Below are 19,404 nucleotides of genomic sequence, written 5' to 3'. Positions count from 1 at the left end.
CTTTCTACAAAAAAATAAATAAATAAATAAAAATAAAAAGAGTAAAGCAATTTGGTTTTTAAATATTAATATTTGAAAACACTTGTTTGCCCAGCCAGATCAAATCCAGTATGGTGTAACAAATAGAAGCCATTTTGGTGTCATTGGTGACATTTTTTTTTTTAATTAAATGGAATAACTCTCAATATTTGTGATATATTATTACAGCTTATGGACAAGAAAAGCATTGTGAAAATTCAGATGAGCTGAAAAAAATGTTGGTTTGTATATTACAGCCTCCTGGCTCCAGGTTCCATTCACATCAGTTGCTCAATGGATCTTATTTGTATCAGATATTAAAGGACAGAGCTCCAGTGTGTGCTGGCCTGTGCTGAGGTAATGGGCAGTGGTGGGATCTGCATGAGGGGCTCACTGTTCTAATTGAAGATGAAGCTGGTAAAGATGGGAGCGTATAGCTTGGAAGACTGTTACACAGGAGCAGCTCTATTCTACAGCACTGAGAGAAGACGCTCCACTTACACAAGTCATGACTGTGTGGAGGTAGCCAGTGGTCAGCACCTTAAGAACAGATATATTCACGACACTCGAAGTCTGTTCACTTTCTCTTTAAATGAGGGAACGGAAACAGACCCAAGTCTTCCAAATTAGCTCGGCAAATATTTGCCGGAAAGGGGCTAGTGGTTTTGTGCCCATTTCAAAAGCAAATTTAACAGACGTGGTGTTTGGTGTTGATTTATTTTTTTATTATTTATGTCTGCAAATATCAAAGTATTTTAGGTTTGGGGGTTGGTATGTCCTCATTTGGAACAAGGAGTAAAAGAGTAATTGAGTGGATGAGGAAAACACTACTGTCACTCTTCCAATCAAACTCACTTTCACTTTGACCATTTGGTGCAGGTCAGTGTGAAACTGTGAAACTTACCATTATGGCCCATTGTTCCTCTAATCAATCATTAAATTATTATTCCTTCCCTGTTAGTTGTTTAAAACTCTTTTAATGGCTATTTATATTGAACTCTAACGTTTTCTAGCTTAACTGGACCCATCCATCCATTCTCCAAACCGCTTGTCCCATGTAGGATCACAGGGAACCCGCAGGCCAGTCCATCAGAGGGCTAACACACACATTCACTCACATCGATTGGCTTTTTTGGCTCTCCAATTCACTTGCATCTCTTTAGATTGTGGAGAATCCAGAGGAAATCCATGCCAACACAGGGAGAACATGCAAACTCCCCACAGAAAGACCAGGCTGTGTGGTGACAGTGCTACCCACTGAGCCGCCATGCTGCACTGTATCTGGATCATTAATCTAAATACATTCTTAATATGAAATAAGCACTTCATGAGTTACAGTCACTGGAGTCTTGAAGAACTTTTGGAAAAACTCTCCCCTAAACTTACTGGTGACTTCCTTCTACTAGCTCACCTTCCACAGATAGATGATTTTATCTACAGGTACCCAAGTCCTCATGGGAACCAGGTACATTTGAGCAATCCCAGCATGCAGAAATGGAATGCAGTGGATGAACTTGTTTTCAAGTTTTTGCATCTTGACTCTGGAGATCACAGAGACACAATTACAGAGCGTGTGGATCCCACTGAGCATGTCCTCTTCCCTTTGATGGACGTAAATAAAGACATGGCTCCTTGCAGGCCTGGCTATTGAACTTGGCTGTTGACAATGCCTCAGAAGTGGTCAGATCCAGTCAGAAATCCCTTCTGCCCTCAAGAAAAGAGCCCACGTCCTTAAAGGCAACACAGCAGCGGCTGTTCCCCGTCAACCGGGCGATGGCAGTGGTTCAGACGCTAACCCAGGCTCTTTTAGCGAGAGTCCATTGATGTAGCAGAGTTATTAATTTGCCCTGTGAAATAAGAGGACACCCGGGCCAAAACAGAGGGAGATGGGTGCCTTTCAAATAATGCCAGCCAGGGAGCCTTTCATCTGCTGTCAGTGGGGTGAGTGAACTGGGTCTGCTGGGTTCTCACATGGGCACCAGGGCTACCCACGGAACTAACCAACAAAGGGTGTGCAGGAGGGACAGGGAGCTTGAGTGCCGAGGGGGAGGAGGAGAAAGAGAGAGAGAAAGAGCATGGGCAACTTGGTGTTTCTCCGCTATTAACTGGTAAACAACTCTGTTTTTAGTTGTTTTCGTCTTCGGAATGGCGTTCTTGTGGATTGTGGTGGGATTCGGTGTTCTGTGAGCTGCTCTTTCACTCCCCTCAAGGTAATAGCAGCTTTTTTTCCCTCACCGCTTCCTGCTGTCCCTAACAACCTCAGGGGAAAGAGGGGCAGCGCCCTCAAACTGGATGATAAAACTTGTAGGGTCTTAACAGCCTCCATACTCCACTAATTCTCTTTTCGGTGCAAGCCGAAGGCATTTTCACAATTAAACTTTCTAAAAATTCTTAGAAAAATCCAAAAATTTTCCTTTTTTTAAGGGATAAAACCTACCCCTAAAACAGGGTTGTCCAATCCTGCTCCTGGAAGGCCACTATCATACAGAGCTTAGGTCCAATCCTAATTAAACATGCCTGAACCAATTAATCAAAGTCTTCAGGCATGCTAGAAACTTACAGGCAAGTGTGTTGGGGCAGGTTTGATCTATAATCTGCAGGATTTTGGCCCTCCAGGAGCAGAATTGGACAATTCTACCATAAACGGTGCATATTAATTCCCAATGACTCATTTCCACCAAGTGGTACGGTTCCGGTTTGGTTCAGCACAGTACGGTATGCAATTATGTCTGTTTCCATTGTCAGAAGTTGTGAATGGTACCAAAATACACTGAAAAAAAGGTAAGTGGTTGCAAACAATTTATTTTAGCTACATTTAAATAAAAAAAAAATGCTGAAAGTTAGTCAGCTAAATTTGTTTATTTAAATGTAGCTAAAATAAATTGATTGCAACCACTTACCTTAAAATTGTTTAGTAAATTCAATGAATCATTTTTTTTTTTTTTTTCAGTGTAGCGAACTATACCACTTTTTTGGTACCCTTCCATTGGGGTACCTAGCACAGTAGTTTGGTACCTGAAGGGTGGAGCTGGATTCACTGCAGAACGTTGATTGGTTGACAGAGAATCGATGACAGCACAAGGAGAATCTCTTGTTCTGCCATGCTGCTCATGCATGTTAGGCTTGTTTACATCCAAGTGTGCAAAAACAAAAAAATAACAGTGCATTTTATAATTTCATATTTTCACATAGACAATGTCGCGCTTTCTTCTTTGTTTGAGAATGACATTGATCACTACTTTCCAACATATACTAAGCCTATCAATTTAGGGTACTGCTGGCGGTGGAAATGCAAACCTTGATCAGGGTATACTGTCCCAAATCATACTGTACTTTACTGTACTGACACGTAATGCTCGGTGGAAATGAGCCATTAGAGTACCCTTATGATACTACCATGAACCTTTTAAGGTTAAATAAGATACAAAGCAATCCCTTTCAGAGTACTCACTCAATGACAAGCTTTAATTTTTGCATTTTTTCTCAGAGTGAAAGGTGTCCCATTTTGCAAACTTTTACACTGTTCTGCGCCACACTGTATAAGTACAGTAGTGCGCTTGCTAGCAGTGCATTCATTGCAGAAGTGCTCCATTTGAGACACTAATCTGCTAAAATTATTTTACTACATGACATTTGTGCACAATGTGTAGTACATCATTTGGGACACAACTTCATCTAAGGGCACCTGAATCCCAACCTCACTTCTGAAGTCTCTGAAGGCCTCTGTTTTGATTGGAGCAGAGACAGAAGATGTCACTGAATTCATTCATGCATGCAGAGAGCTGTGCAGTGTCAATGTCCGATTACTCCATTCCTCCACATGCAGTGGAGCACGAGGAGTGGTTGGGGCAGTCACAGCTGGAGCAAGCAGGGAAAAAATAATACCAGAGATGTATAAAAGCAGAGGCTAAAAGCAGCCTGAGCTAGCCGCCTGCTAAAAAAACAAAGCACTGCCCAGGGGACAAGCACAGGGTCGGGCAGTGTGGACCGGACTCGCCACAGCCGCGTCTCCACACGTTAGTGCTCCTGCCAAATGGCTGTAATTGAGGCCTAAAGTCAAGAGCCCTGAATAACTCAATGCATCAATAGCAGCCTGTGGGACCTCCCCCCTCTATGCTTCTCTTTACCTTCATAACCGACCTGAAACCGCCTTTTTTTTTTTTTTCTTTTCCACGGATGAGCTGAAACCACACTCACCTCCATGGCTGTGGTGACCTTTACTCCTGGCTAAATATATAAGATGATGAGATGAAAGGTGAGTTTCAGCATTTCTGTTTCTAGAATAACTTTCTTTTGTGTTAGGGATTAAGGAATTTATGTTATTTAACTGATGCAGCATGTTTTAAAGTCGATCAAAGGATTTGCTCATTCATACACCAGTCGCTCTGATTGTGGCCTATCCTAAAAGAAACCAAAAGACGTCAAAGCTGTTTGTGTTTTCCCAGGGATACTGTTAACGTTAATCGTAGCGCTCACTATTATGATGATGATGTCCAGTGTTGTTTTGCGTAACCAATAGCTGTGGAGGTATCCATGCTAATGGCAGCGTTTAAAGTGAAGTAGGGCACATGCTGCACATTTCTGCCTGTTTATTGGTTCTACTGGGTTCTTCTCTCAGGCTTCAGAGGCCTGGGCTGCTTTTTTCCTGCACGCATGCCACAGCTGTGGTCACTGTGGTGATGTTTCACTGCTCAGAATGGATTCACCAGCTCAAAAACGTTCTTATTATATTTATATTTTACTATACCGCTGCTGCCCTTGCCAGCTGTGTACTGGCTAACAGCCTGTTTCCTTTAAATAGGCTGTGACAATATGATTAAACAGCTAAAATGAAGGTAAACATCAACATTCAGTGCCCAGTATTGACATAGAGCCCACAAGCAAAAAAGGCTGGATTTTAGGCCTCAATTTTTACTGAGAGGCAAGACCGAGGTAAAAGGCAAGAGTACAGATGAGTCCCAGTGAGTGGGAAATTATGTCAGAAGCTGTCAAGCTTGTTTAATTGTACTCACACTTGCCGTTGCAAGTGTTTTTGCACTTTAAAGTGATCATTCGAGCAGCCTAAGGCTGGACTGATCTTATGGATCCATTAATGTATTCTTGTTCTGAAATGTGGTACTACCAGGTATAGAAGGAAAAAAATGAAAGAACAACAGTAAGCGATGGAGAGAAACAGAGGAAGGATAGAAAGGTGAGAGAGAGCATATTGCGCAATAATGCAAGAGGCGAATAGTGAAGAAAAGACCGAACAGATCCTGCGTGTCCATGTTGTACGGGTTTGTCTCGTGATCTTCTGTGGGATGCCGCTGTCACCCCGGCTGTGGCGAGCTGCTGTGGTGCTGCTGCAAGCTTCAAAGACTGCAGGCCTGCCCACAGCCCTAATTAGAGGGTGCCTGCTTGGAGCTGGGGACAAGCTAGCGGAAAGTGTGCGCAAGTGCACACACTACGCTTCAGTAGCAGCAGGCTGACATGGATGAAGGGAGGAATAGCATCCTACTCTCATCTGTCCCACAGTAGTCTTTCTCTCTTTCTGTCTGTTTGTATCTCTGTCTGTCAATCCACGGCCCAGGCCTGGAAGGAAACCATCAGTGCCGTAGATGTAGCCTATCTGGGACTGTAGCTATAAGGAGTCTGGGCCTCCTGACTGTATATTTCTCTAGGCCCCTCACCTTTTTTAATACAAGCTCAGACGGAGATGTGGTCTGGTGGACGGCGCACATGTTCTGACACGTGGCGCTTGTATAAGGATGACCCAAGTTTAAATTTTGCTTGAGTAATTTTCCGATTATACCAATATTACAAAATTATACATTTATCAAGATTTCTCTCATTGAAGTTCTCTCATACTTTATTCTTATTCTATCTAACACCTCCTTACTGTTTTATTCCGTTTTCCAAATTTTGAGAGAAATAACGTGTTGATTTTAAGGATGCAATATGTAATTGGTGTAAGATATGATTTTGTGATTTTTGTCATATTTGTCCTAATACTTGATTTAAAATATTGGTCAGACGGGAGAGTGTAAGTTTTTGATTCTTTGATGAAGTTAAAAAGAACATTGTTTATTCAAAATAGAAATCTTTCTAACAATATAAGTCTTTACTATCACTTTATCCAATTAACACATACTTGCTGAATAAAAGTATTAATTTCTTTAAAAAAAAAAAAGAAAAGAAAAAAAAATTTACCAACCCCAAACTTTTGAATAGTAGTGTATATTGTATCACAAAATTTATATTTTGACAAAACACTGTTCTTTTTAAATTTTTATTTATCAAAGAATCCTGAAAAGGTATCACAGGTCCCAAAAATATTAAGCAGCACAACTGTTCCGACATTGATAATAAATCAGCATATTAGAATGATTTCTGAAGGATCATGTGACACTGAAGACTGGTGTAATGATGCTGAAAATTCAGCTTTGCTTCACAGGACAGGAATAAATAATACTGAAAGTATATTGAAATAGAAAACTGTTATTTTAATTTGCAACAATATTTCACAAAATTACATTTTTTTTCTGTATTTTTGACCCAATAAATGCAGCCTTGATGAGCCTAAGAAACTTTAAACATTAAAAATCTTACTGATCCCAAACTTAAACGGCACTGTAAATGCCAAGTTCTGTCATGAAGCTCTAGATTGCACAGGTTGATGAGTCGTCAATGCAGACTGATGATATTCACAGCGTTAAACGACTTGGCACAAGCAGTGTTACCAACAAAGTTCACTGATCTAGCAAAGAGCCGTCCTTGGGCCCCGGATGTGGAGGAGAGTCAGGACAACGAGAAGCAGGAGATTGGAGTAGAGGCTACTGAAGAAGGAGTACAGGAGGTGGAGGTGGCAGAAGAGGCAGTTGAGGATGTGATGGAAGATGTGACTGTGGGAAAAGAGAGAGAGGCTACAAATGCATTTGGAGTGAAGCTTCGCTCTACCTCTCTTTCGCTAAAGTTTCGCTTGGACAAAGCTCAATCAGAAGACAGAGTAAAACACCATAGTGCATCGATTTCACCTCCGGCCTCACAGTCTGATTTAACCAGCTATGTGCAACCTAAAGAGCAACGCACTGGCATGGGGTCTACAAAAGTCCATGCTAAACTCAAAGAACCTCCTCTCCAAACAGATGCATCCTCAACCTTAGTTCATTCCTCCTGTTCGCCACCTAAGAGTTTCTGTAGAGACAAAGAGAAAGCTGGCGTTCTCAGACAGGCTGGTGAGTGTCTTTTTGTGGTTCCCCAAGGTGCATGAAGATTAAGCCTCTGGCCTATTTAGTTACAATTATGACGAATGTGAACAGCTACATATCCTATGAGAATGATGATCCAGGTCATACCAGGAAACAGTCTGTACTTGTCTGAGTCAGAGCATTTAGAAAGCTGATTTGTTCAAATGTTTACCTGTGCCTGTCTGCAATTACACTGATGGCGGTTATTAGATTGGGCTCATAGATCTCTGTTTAAGTTATACCTTGTCTTATTGAACTAACAATGGACTTTACTAAATCACTAAACCAATAAAGTATTTATTACCTTTATTGCCTATTAATGATTAGTTGATTTTAGTATAATTTAAAAAGAATACCAACCAGCAGAGCAGTACAGTAAATAGTGATACATGATGATTATAAAATAATTTTAATACATAAAGAATTTATGTATTACAGTATAAAAATTAACCATGGTTTTACTATAGTAAAAGTGTAGTAACCATGTTTTTTTGACAGATTGATTTCCATTTGTATAAATGCCAAGTTCTGTCATGAAACTCTAGATGGCGCAGGCTGATGGGTCGTTAATGTAAACCGATGATATTCACCGTGTTAAATGACTTGGCACAAGCTGATTAGTTCATGTTGCATATGCAGCCAATGAGCTTGCTGCTTTACATTTAAATGGCTGGTTAGCATTCAGCAGAGCTGTTAGCAGCACACTTTCAGAGTTCCTCTAAAACTCTCCACCATCCCCAGCTCCACCTGTATAGATCTGCTACAGGTTATTATATGCTATTTGTGCAGCAGCAATGAAATACTCACAGCACCGTATCTGTGTATGTATTGGCAGTAGCAAGTTTCTGTACTCGCTTGCAGCAGCAGCAGCTGCAATAATCTACAACTACAGCAATAACCAACAGCAGCACACTGTAAAAAATCAGACTTTCGAAAAGTTCTACTAACCAATGTAAAAAAAGTAGCCTGAATTTTTAGTAGAAGTCAGTTTAATTTTTTGTGTGAACTGAATAAAACTACTCTAAACATGTCGCTAGCAAAAGTTGTTTTGTTTACCTTGCTTAGATACTCCAGTATTTGTTCACAACATATACAAATGTTCTCCCAACTTTTCAAATTGAGTCATCTGAACAAACGATTTTACATTGAACAATACTGCACAAGTTCCCAGCATGCATTGCAGCTTGCAAACATTTTATGTTCATTATTATTAAAATATTATCAATGTTTTAAATTTTACTGGCTTAATTTATGCTGCTGCTGCTGTTGACGCTGTCAGTTAGCTGTCATGTGGATCAGAGTTTATATTCTTACTGATTTGAAATTTGTTGATCCTCACCGTGGTTGAGAATCGTGTGCTGAGGTACTGTATATGTGCATCTCATTACAACTTATTTAATACATTTGTCTATTAGCATAAATGTTTGTCTTTAGTTTTAAGAGGCAAATACTACCCATATTATGTAGAAGGCTTTGAAAAACATAAATCTATAAGAAAGTGGATTGTTAAAGATTAGCACTGTTAAATGCTAAAAAAATTTTGGTTGCTCTTAACAGATCTTTTAACACTCAATAGATTGACTTTTATTCATTAGATGAACTAAAGTTTTTAAGTTGTCGGTTGCTAGTTGAGTTAACTTAAAAAGTTGATTGTGATAGGTTGCCGTATGTTTTTGAGTTAGGTCAAATAATTTTTAAAATTTTTTACATTTTATTTTTTTTTACAGTGCAGCAATTCAGCAGTGTAGCATATTTACATTGTCATTACCATCATGATAGAACTATTTTAGCTAAATTATATTATACTGATGTGTTCATATGATCATTGGAAATTAAATGAATTTGTATAACTGTGTGAGAATTAAATGATCTAAAGAAGTGGTAAACTCAGCCATTTTTTCCCTGACCTTGTTGTGAACTTTCTTGTTTGTTACTGTTAATATGACTTGTCTGATAAACTAAATTTTCTTAAAAAGTAATTTGGTTTTGTGTTGTTTTTCTACACTGCTTATGTTTTCATTCTCCCTCCTTTCTTGTCTTTGGTGAACAGATTTTTGTTTCTTTCCTGACAGTATGACTCGCTCACCACATAAACTTCTCGCCTTCATTCTTTTAATGTGGCTTCAAATGAATTATTATACTGGATCCTACATCAATCCTACTGGAAATACTGTGGGTCTCCTTGGATCTGTGGGCCCCGAGAATCATTCCCACCTTTCATCCCATTAGCAATGGCCCTCAGCCTACTGCTACAGGATATAGTCAGTTTGTGGTTAAATGTACCTGGTTATTTCCTCAGTTTAATGATTTAGTGGACACGAGGGGATTACTACAACATCCTTTCATTATTCCCTAAAAGACTTTCATTCCACAACTCTGTCTCAGTTCCCCTCTTTAGTAAGCCATTAGCACATGCTGTGACGATGAATCAGTTCATTATCATGGCCTCATCTCGGCCTGGACTGTTAAATGCTGTTTATGATCGGCACTGCAACATAGTGGTCCTTTTTTTGCTAATTTTAACCTCTTCCCTGTCTGTCTTCAGGTCCCCTCACATTCCCTGTCTCACCTATATACAGAGGGAGACCCACAGGCCTGCAGTATAGCTAATCTGACCGTAGGTAAACACCGTCTCACCACAGACATGCTCACTTAGGGCTATAATGGACAAAAATACCACACTGCGATGAATGCACACTCACACATCAGTGTACACACATACACCTTAAAGCAGACTGACTGTTACTCTCAGAGAGAGCTTATATCATTCAGGGTTTTCCAAGAAAGACCACAATCTGATTCATGACACATTTTCTGTCCTCATGGTTTGTGTATATATCCAGTGCCTTACAGTAAATTTTCCCATAGTGCATTCGTCTGAGGAAAGGATTGAAAGGGAAGTAAGGGACGGAGAGCTAATATTTACTCTGGTCACACTATATGATTTATTGTTATTTTGTAATTATTTTGTTTAGAAATAATTGGTTAGCAACACCATGCTGTAAATTGTGTCATATGTATATTTGAACTGACTTTCTTTCTACCAATACACTTCCATTCATTTATTTGCTCAAAAGTAACAGTACAGACATTTATAAAATTACAAAGCTGTATCACAAATGTATCACAGTTTCCACAAAAATATTAAGCATGGCAACTTTTTTCAACATTGATAATAATACTTTAATATGTCTGCAAATCAGCGTATTATAAAGATTTCTGAAGGATCATATGACACTGAAGACTGGAGTATTGACTGCTGAAAATTCAGCTTTGCCATATCGGGAATATATATTATATATTTAAATATATCTAAAAAGACAATCATTATTTTACATTGTAATAATATTTCATAATATTCCTGCTTTAATTGTACAACCCGAATTACGGAAATGTTGGGACGTTTTTTAAATTTGAATAAAATGAAAACTAAAAGACTTTCAAATCGCATGAGCCAATATTTTATTCGCAATGGAACATAGATAACATAACAAATGTTTAAACTGAGAAATTTGACAATTTTATGCACAAAATGAGCTCAATTCAAATTTGATGCCTGCTACAGGTCTCAAAATATTTGGGACGGGGGCATGTTTACCATGGTGTAGCATCTCTTCTTCTTTTCAAAACAGTTTGAAGACGTCTGGGCATCGAGGTTATGAGTTTCTGGAGTTTTGGTGTTGGAATTTGGTCCCATTCTTGCCTGATATAGGTTTCCAACTGCTGAAGAGTTTGTTGTCGTCTTTGATGTATTTTTCATTTAATGATGCGTCAAATGTTCTCTATAGGTGAAAGATCTGGACTGCAGGCAGGCCAATTCAGCACCTGGACTCTTCTACTACGAAGCCATGCTGTTGTAATAGCTGCAGTATGTGGTTTTGCATTGTCCTGCTGAAATACATGTTGTCTGGAGGGGAGCATATGTTGCTCTAAAACCTTTATATACCTTTCAGCATTCATAGTGCCTTCCAAAACATGCCCATACCGTATGCACTTATGCACCCCATACCATCAGAGATGCTGGTTTTTGAACTGAACGCTGATAACATGCTGGAAGGTCTCCCTCCTCTTTAGCCCGGAGGACACGGCATCCGTGATTTCCAACAAGAATGTCAAATTTGGACTCGTCTGCTCCATTGAACACTTTTCCACTTTGAAACAGTCCATTTTAAATGAGCCTTGGCCCACAGGACACGATGGCGCTTCTGGACCATGTTCACATATGGCTTCCTTTTTGCATGATAGAGCTTTAGTTGGCATCTGCAGATGGCACGGCGGATTGTGTTTACCGACAGTGGTTTCTGGAAGTATTCCTGGGCCCATTTAGTAATGTCAATGACAGAATCATGCCGATGAGTGATGCAGTGTCGTCTGAGGGCTGAAGACCACGGACATCCAACAAAAGTCTTCGGCTTTGCCCCTTACACACAGAGATTTCTCCAGTTTCTCTGAATCTTTTGATGATGTTATGCACTGTAGATGATGAGATTTGCAAAGCCTTTGCAATTTGACATTGAATAACGGTGTTTTTAAAGTATTCCACGATCTTTTTACGCACTTTTCACAGATTGGAGAGCCTCTGCCCATCTTTACTTCTGAGAGACTCTGCCTCTCTAAGACATTCCTTTTATAGCTAATCATGTTACAGAACTGATGTCAATTAACTTAATTAGTTGCTAGATGTTCTCCCAGCTGAATCTTTTCAAAATGTCTTGATTTTTCAGCCCTCTGTTGCCCCCGTGCCAACTTTTTTGAGACCTGTAGCAGGCATCAAATTTGAAATGAGCTCATTTAGTGGATAAAAGTGTAAAATTTCTCCATTTAAAAATGTATGTTCTCTATATTCTATTGTGAATAAAATATTGGCTCATGTGAGTTGAAATTCTTTTAGTTTTCATTTTATTCAAATTTAAAAAACGTCCCAACATTTCCGGAATTTGGGTTGTATTTTTGATTGAAATAAATTCAGCCTTGGTGAGCATAAGAGACTTGTTAAAAAATGTAAATGTTAAATCAAATGTTAAAAAATTAACAGTATTTTGACAGTTTTTCTCAATAAAATGAATATTAATGGTATCCAAAAAAAAAAAAAAAAAAAAAAACTGGCCCACACTGACTTTCTTTGTATGGAATATTTTTAACAATTTCTTTTTTGTGTGTTTCACAGAGGAAAGAAGGTCAAACAAATTTTATAATGCCACGAGGGTGAGTAAAATAGTAATAGCATTTTCTTTTCTTTTTGTATCCATATATCCCTTTAAATAGATGCGAGAAAAAAATCATAGTAGTAATAAAGAAGACATTTCCTGGACTGTAATTTAAAAAAATATTAAAGAGCTAATATTAATAAGAGCTAATATTAATTGTTCTATCCGGCTAAAAGGAGTGGGAAAATCCACCATTTTTGGATATCTATAAATGATCAAACTTTTATTTCCACATATAGATATGGGTGGAGGTGTTCTCTGCAAACTCACAATTGAAAGTCAAATTCAGAATAGGAAGGAAAGTGGAGGAGACTCATTGAACAAACTTCATGTTCACAAAAAGATTAAAATCTGAAGGAAGTAATAATGGCAACTCCCATGCAGCCGCTGGAACTCATTGGTACTCTTGTGCTAGCGTGTGCTAACAGTCCCACCTCAGCCACAATTTGTCATCAGTAGTGATTTAAAACAGGCAAGTGCAATCAGTAAGCAGCGTACAGATGCACTGAAACCAAAACATCGCTCTGTGATCTTCGCAGATTTCAAACGTCAACGGCGGGGGGTTTAATCACGCTAGTTTTAATACATCTGTAAGAACAACAGAACTTACCGGAATTGCCATTTAATCAGAAGTTATAATAATGACTAATGTTATTGTCTCCTACGTTTCAGTCAACATGTCTTTTATCTTCACAGAAACACCCTTCCTGGACAAAATATACTTTAGAGAAGAGTAAAGAAGAGGAAAATGTATTATAAGAGAACATGACGAGAAGATTGAACAAGAGATTGAACAAAAGGGGAAAAGGCTGAGAGAAGAGATAAACAGAAATAACCTGATACTCAAAAGGATAAACTTGGGTGAACTAATCCTCAACACAGTAATATCTGAGTCTATGAATGCATGTGGAAAGTTCTGGAAATTAATGGTATAGCCTGAGTGAAACTGATCAGTGATGTTATATGAGCGAGAGCCAGAATCACTTGCATCGCTCAGCACTCCGGCCCAAAAGTGCACATTCCCACATCCCAGCGCACCACTTTAAAGAGTGTCCCGGCTGCTCTGGTTCGCCACTCCCTGAGGAAACTGCAACTCTGAAACGGCAAATATCAATACATTCATTATGCACTTTATATTTATACATTTATACTCATGCTTTTATATAATCCTTGTATTTTGCTGCTAATAGTATTTTTAGAGAGGAGATGCAAGGCCGCACTAGACTGGCAGAGAAACTGTATGTTAGTCGAGTGGGCATGCAGGACAGACAGAGAGAGAGAGATTTGGTCCCCACTGTGGTTTTCAAAGGGCAAATGCGATGGGCGCCCTGGTCAGTTCAGTGCACAGCTGTATTGGAAAGGAACAGCCTCGATCCAACCCAGCTGTGGCTGCTGGTGTGCTGCTGGCAAGAGGCGTATTAACCCATCTCTAACAATCCAATGAGTTTCTCACATCACACTAACCAAACTAATGGCTGGAATTGCATGAGATATCTGTCAAGTAAGAGTCAAATGTCAGTATAAAATGGCTTTGGCGAGTAAATTATGTGGTTTTATGTGTCTATCAACTGGTAACTTTATCATGGAATAGTTAATAAAAATTTGCTGTTAATTTATTCACCTTCATGCCATCCAAGATGTAGATGAGTTTGTTTCTTCACTAAACACTACAGATGATTTTAAGCTGATCCCATGGCCACTGGTCATTCATAATACTATAGTCAATGGGTGTCGTCATTTAGTGTTTGATTAACAAATCGATTAACTTTGATTAGTTTGCTCAAGCATGTGGCCAAATAACATTTACTTTGTAATTTGTCTATGTCAAGAACTGTGAGATTATATGCGTTCAGTAGACATTTAAATTTCCTTTGCTTGAGAAAATGTAAAAGTATACAGTGACAATTTTCATTTGATTTAGTCGAGTTAGATTTGCATCAAATACAATGTGATGCAAATTTGCATTGATTTGCATTACAGTGTTTGATGATGTCACCTTCTGCACATGTCCCCTCTTCTCTGTTGTAAAAAAACAATGGCACCAGTTCACATGTGATTTTGTTACCTCGCATATGTCATGTGACAGAAAGCTTGACTGTTTGCCTAAGGCTATGGATTACAGATGTTTTAAATAATGTTCATTTTCTTGCACAGCCAGATCATTTCGCTTCATAAGACCTTAATATATCCTCAAAAGCCACTGGTATTAATTTTGTGTTTCCTGTACCAGCTTTTTTGACTTTCAAAGTGACGGCACCCATTGACTTGCATATTATGAATCACCAAGGACCATGGGTTCAGCTAAAATTGTCTTTACTGTTCTACTGAAGAAAAAAAAAACATCTACATCTTGGATGTCATAAGAGTGAGGAAATATTTTTTTGGGTGAACTACTCCTTTAAGAATCTGCATTATAATGTATGATTCAAATCATTTATAAAAAAGGGTTACAAATTATAATCTGAATCTCTACAAACTATCTACTAAACCACCCACCTAAATATCATCAAAAAGTCTTTGTCTTCATATTTTTTGACAGGATTTAACCAGAAAAGTACAGCTATTGATATCTAAATATCACAAATATGAAAAAGTACTTCAGTGTACTTTTCTCAATGGAGAAAATGGATAAGAACACACTGCTGAATCTCGACCCATTTTCAGTCTCTGTGCAATATTTCTTTCAATGGCCAGGTTTACATCACCTCTACAAGTTCACATAATCAAACAGCTTGAACATTTATTGACAGGCTGTCTGTAAATGTATAACCTGTAGAATAAAGGGAAGAGGGCAAGAATGAGTGAGAGAGCACGAGCGAGCAAGCAGTATAATCAGCGGCTGGACTGGCCTCTCGTAGCCCTTCCTTTCTGATAGCTGCACAGCCTCTGGTCCAATGAACTCTGAATTGCAACACAACTTTGAAAAAAAAAAAAGAGCAAAGGAAGGAGAAAAAACATACACAAACACAATGCAACCAGTTTTATCCCCATTTCCTAAGAACTCAGAGTCAGAAATAGTTGAGGCAATATAGTCCGCAGAATATAGATATAATTTTAAAGGCCTGTTAGTGTGTGTGACAGTCTAATGTACATGTGAGGGTCATTCATCATGAAGAGGTTTGTGAACCTGGAATCAATTATTCCTAGCCAGTACCTAGGAAGACAGGTTGATTGCTGCATAATTGCATTAAATTATGAACTAGTCTCTATATTTGTGTGTAAAGCTTTAAAGTTAGTTTTCAAATTTGTAAATGTATTCACTTTGATTGTAGCAGAGTTGATTGTCTGGTGAATAATCATCACAAACAGTATAAAAAACAGTATTTAAAAGCTTCAGTGCTCACTCTAAACTATAATGATTGATTTTAATATGGGAAACTCCATGTAGTCCCTCAAAAATACAGACGGCTCCAGTAGCCCATCAGGGGGTCTGTCCTGCAGAGCAATGGGCACGAGGGGAGTGATATTTACACTCCGAGACTCCAAACACACTCATTCATTGTTCATGTGTTTATTGTGTAGAGCACATAATTACTTTAGCTGGCTCCCAGAGATTTTGCTGATTGTTCATATTGTTTCATTGAATTTAATGTAAAATGGACCTAAACAAGCGGTCAGTGAGTGAATTTGCTTGCTAATGGAGACTATTTTGCTGTGCCATTTGTCAAAAAGGCCATAGGGTTCACTTAAATACAATTTCAGCTATGTTGACAGCATTTGTGGCCACAACAAAGAATTCATCCCCCAGTTTATGAAAACAAAGGAAAAAATGCAATGGAATTCTTACCGTGGAAATCTATAGGGCACATACAGAACCATGAAAAAACATTTTATCGCACTGAAAATAAAAACATAAACATTACACATGTTAGCATGATGGGACTGGTGTGATAGAAGCACTTATCAAGCTCGTCTGTTCAAAGTTATAATAAATCCAATCTTGCAACTCATGCAATGTCTCAGAAAAGCAGACAAACTCAATAACTTTTGCATGACATCTAAGTAGGAATACCAAGAAAAGGGGACTATTAGTAAAGCACTTTTTCGCACAAGATCAAGGACTCAAAATGCATCTTTCTCCAATGATGATCATTAAAAATTAGCTACATATTCTGAGGATATTTGTTATATTATACAGCATAAACCAACATATACTGTAAATAAGATGAGACAGAGGCCAGTCGACCGGGCCTAGTTTCTCCCAAGGTTTTGGTTCCTTGCCATTGATGCCTTTGGCTTGCTTAATTGGGGCAGAGAAGCCAGAAATATTCAGAAATATTATCGACACTACTGGGTGAGAACAAAACCTAAACTGAATTGAGCAAGACAATGGCACTATATTGTATTCAGCAGAGAGATTTTTCATAACTGATTAACTGTGCAACACTGTTAGCAGTTATTAAACTGAACAGAACTAAACTGAGGTGTATAATGACAATTATCTTTCAAACTGCTTTTTAGCTGAATCGGTTTCATTTGATAATTGATTAACTTCTCATCATTTACACTGTTTTTGATCTAAACTGAATTAACATTGAACTAAATTGAGCTGAATGTCTTTTCATAATTGATGAATTTTGCACCACTTATTTTCCTGTTTTTCTCTGTAAAGCTGCTTTGGAACAATATTTATTGTATAAAGCACTTTACAAGCAAAGAAAAAAAAAAGATGTTTTGCCTTTTTTTTCATGAGGACTCTAAAACCGTGAAACTGACATATTTTCCATGCGACCTTTGGCGTCACAGCTCAGGATAATCACTAGTGGAGAGTTTGGGACTGCGTGTTCTTGTGCAATCAGCTTTCACGTGACAATTTTCCTGCGGCTGCGGTGTCAAAACATGGACGCTGAACTGAGATCCCAGTGGTTTAACACATTTCAAATAGCATACTTCACATTCACATACGTTAGTTCCCTCACTCTAACCTGAATGATCAGCAGGTCCCAGCAGGCTTTGTCATAGACACCTCAGGGATTCTGTGTTTTTCTGACTTGGCTCAGTCGGAGTCGGATGGACAGCAGCAGCACTGTGTAAAGGAGGGCAGAATAACTTCCTAGCACATAAGATGAGGCGCCCACAGAGTCGACAGGTCCAGCAGGAGGAGGTGACGAAAGAGGCTGATCGATTGCTCTCGTACACCTGTCCCAGGGCCTGCCGAATCCTGCATCCCAACATTGGATTGTATGCATTTGTAAGCTTTAGTTATGTTAATCTTCACTGCTCAATCAAGGCATTTCCTTCCCAGGGCCTGAGCAAATCAACAGCTGTCGAACTTGAAAATAAACGACAATTCCCCGAAATGCCTGTTGAGTCATATGTAGCGGTATATTGACTGTGGCCTTTGTGGAGAAGTAGGTTTGGAGGTGCAGAGCAGAATCAGAGGAGAGGTGCTGAGAGGCCAGCCACAGCGAGCACACAGCCCTGTATGTCCTTCACAGAGCCTGTACTACAGCTCCAAGCAGGGAACAGGAGGGGGTGTGTGTGGTTTCGGGGGGTGTTGGGGTTTAAAACTCCCAGCCTCTAATCCTGACACACTGTCTCCACCAATTAGAACTCCTTCAAAAGGCGAAAGGGGAGGAAAAAACAAAACCAGAAAGCCAGCGAGGGCATATTTAGTAACATTTTGGCAAGCTATAATTACATGTATGGCTAACAGAGAGATTTAACTGCTTTTTACCCATTGATTGACAAGGCAGAGAACTACACGGTTTCAATACAAGTCTGCGACAGCCAGACACGCAGAGCGAGGACTCGGATAAGCGAGTTCACTACATTTAAATGATAAGAATCAATAGAAATGTGCTTATAAACACCCAAAGAGCAACAAATGATCACTTGAAAAACAGCCAACTTCTATCTGTTCGCTATAAGTACACTCTTAAAAACAAAGGTTCTTTATTGGCATTTTTGTTTCAGTGAAGAACCTATAACATCCATTGAACATTTTCACTGCACAAAAGGTTCTTTATAGTAAGGAAAAGTTTGATAGATTATTCAGATGTTCTTCACATGAAGAAAGAAATGGCTCTTTTCAGAACTGTTCACTGAAAGGTTCTTTGAGGAACCAATGGTTCTTCTGCAACATTGCTGCGAAAATTCCTTTTTGGAATCTTTATTTCTAAGAGTGCAGAGGTAAATATTTATGGGAAAAAAAAAAGAAATCCCAGACTCTTTTGATCATGTAATCTAAATGAAAACCACTAACACTAGCTGTTGACAGTAAGGCTGTTGGGTCGGCAGTGTTCAGAGGGTTATAATTACCATACAGGTCAATATTGACCGTTGGAAAAGTGTGACTGTAGGGAATCACAGAGAACAAATTCCTTTTAACTTATAGTAAACATACAGAAATACATGTTTGTAGTTTGATGTGTGTTCAGCGTTTTTTAAAATCCATTGATGGTATTACAGACCCTACTGAGATAAGCAAAGGAGGACATTTTGGTCAAAAATTTTCTGTGAAGGTCCTTTGTAAGGCCTCCATGAGTTCATCAGGCAATGACCTTTTCACCGTAACAACTTGTGTAACTATAAGTCACTTCGTTTACATCTTTCATCACTCCATAGTCTGTATTCTCAGGATAGGCCGAAGAGCGGTTAACAGTAAGTGTGGGAAGCTCTGTTTCTCCATAGGACAGGTTAACCACACTGTTAGACATTTCTGTAATTTCCACAGTTATTTACGGTATATCACCCAGTATAATACTGCAAATTACCTTTACAGTAAATAACTGTAATACCCTTTGCATCATGGGAATTTTTTGTGACGTTTTATTTTCCTCATTTCTTGCATTTGGATTGACACGATTTGCCCAACATCGTGTCTATAACGCCGCAACAGCTTGGGACTGACTACTGGATGTGTTACATGGCTTGTAATGATTGGAAAATCAGTTTGTACTTTGTGTCAGAAACAGCGCAAGCGCTTGGAGTGCATCTGTACGTCAGAAATA

General features: G+C 38.9%; 1 long non-coding RNA gene across 1 annotated transcript; it reads left to right on the top strand.

The window, feature by feature from the left end:
- Positions 1-9,793: 9,793 nt before the first annotated feature.
- Positions 9,794-13,530, top strand: LOC131547369 (uncharacterized). The gene is made up of 3 exons (XR_009272916.1): positions 9,794-9,865; positions 12,412-12,449; positions 13,148-13,530. It is a non-coding gene; the product is annotated as an uncharacterized LOC131547369 (long non-coding RNA).
- Positions 13,531-19,404: the final 5,874 nt, after the last annotated feature.

Source organism: Onychostoma macrolepis, chromosome 09 (assembly GCF_012432095.1).
Source record: "Onychostoma macrolepis isolate SWU-2019 chromosome 09, ASM1243209v1, whole genome shotgun sequence".
Classification (NCBI taxonomy): Eukaryota; Metazoa; Chordata; class Actinopteri; order Cypriniformes; family Cyprinidae; genus Onychostoma; species Onychostoma macrolepis.
This window is presented reverse-complemented; position numbering and strand designations above follow the sequence as displayed.